The sequence below is a fragment of the Gadus morhua genome, chromosome 8, assembly GCF_902167405.1.
Source record: "Gadus morhua chromosome 8, gadMor3.0, whole genome shotgun sequence".
Classification (NCBI taxonomy): Eukaryota; Metazoa; Chordata; class Actinopteri; order Gadiformes; family Gadidae; genus Gadus; species Gadus morhua.
In genome coordinates, this window is record NC_044055.1 from 22242300 (window position 1) to 22244243 (window position 1944).

Here is a 1944-nt window from a genome sequence, read left to right on the forward strand (position 1 = left end):
ATAGGCTGCTATATTCCCGGCTCTATTGGCTGCTCTATAGGCTGCTTTATAGACTGCTCTGTAAACTCTATAGGCTGCTCTATTGGCTCCTCTATAACCTTGGGCTGCTCTATAAGCTGCACTATAGGCTACTCTATATACTAAACTATATGCTGCTATATTGGCTGCTATATAGGCTGCTCTATAGGCTGTTCTCTTGGCTGCTCTATAAGCTGCTATATACACTCTATATGCTTCTCTATATGCTGCTCTATGGTCCGCTCTATTGGCTTCTCTATATGCACTGTAGGCTTCTCTATAAGCTGCTATATACACTCCATATGCTTCTCTATATGCTGCTCTATGTTCCGCTCTATTGGCTTCTCTATATGCACTGTAGGCTTCTCTATAAGCTGCTCTATAAGCTCTACAGGCTGTGATTCATTGAAACTATGTTGTGAAAGTTTAGTGGGCCGACTGTGTGGCGTCTGCCTCACCTCATACATCAACTACTTTAAATACCCCTCATTCCATGTGTGGCACCTGGAAATGTACGTCTGGGGCCTGAGAGAGATGACCTGCATACGTTGCATTTGAACATGTTGGTTAATTTATTGCTTCTCTTCCATCCAAAAGGTATGCTGCCACACTGTGTACAATACACTCAGTATACTGCATACACAATTTATTCAAATTTCAAATCCTATATTTTCATCTTAGCTTTCCTTCTGCCATTACGATGGCCAACCCTTCTCAGAGACTTTCCTGTTGCAGAATATTGTTCCATTTTTTTCAAACAATTGGCAGTTAAACATCCCCCCTTTGGATAAAACTGTTAAAAACAACCGTCAAGGATCTTTTTTAAGGTTCTTCGTCAATTTTGTTGTTTTTTGCCAAACATGAATACTCTGTTGTCCCACTCAATATCTGATAATATCACAAATATGAATGCACTTAAACCAAAAATGCTTTGATTGATACATCCAAAAGACCAATCGCACTGAGGCACTGTTGAAGACTGTGCTTGAATTCTGTAACAGACAATGTCAAAAATATGGAGGATCCATCACCATTACATGCATTCCTAGATTAAAAGACATTCGGGAAGGAGAAGTTGTCGCTAGTGGCCCAGAGTGGCCCCATGGGTCCTCAGTCCGAATGAGTCCACATTAAGGGGCCCACAGAGGGAGTCAGAGCCATGATGTCAGAGTCATAACGTTACATAACTTAGGAACAGACAGCTCAGGGGTTGAATAACAACGACCAAATGCAACCAAGACATGTGCATAGGCACATGTGCGTGTTTTGGCAGCCAAAACCCCTGCCCTGCCAGGTTACTCTACAACATGGACCAGTTACCCACGTTAACCTATCCAGTACCACATTCATTATCGTTATGGCAACAAACAAGTTAAACTAAATGGAAGGGGTTGATGCTGTGATACAGTTGGCACAATGATAGAATTGAAACAATGGTAAATATGGTAAGAATATGTGAAAAACATGCTCCGTGGCACCACATCCTGCCGTCAGCCAGGCCCCCCTGCAGCACAGATGGTCCAACAGCAGGGGATGACCGACACACCACACCCGCAGGTGTGTGTGTGTCGACGTGTGTGTTGGTAAACTAGCGAGGATGCCTTGCTGTAGAGCACAAGGGACAACATTTGCCACAGAGGATTCTTCTGTGGTTGCCTGTTGATGAGGGACTCAAACAGGAGAGGCAAAACACATTGAAATCGTAGAAGGGGGAACATCATAAAGTGACGGCATTATAAGCATTCCTAGACGGATTAGTCTAACGTGGAACACATGCCGGAGTCATTAGCTAATGACGATGGGTAGTGGAGGAAGGAAGCGCGAGGGTACACACTTAAAGACCCGCCGTCAAAACAAAACCACCTCTGTAGACATTCCGCAGCGGCGAGACAATAAAATAACGGGGGGGAACGGGGGGTTGAACAA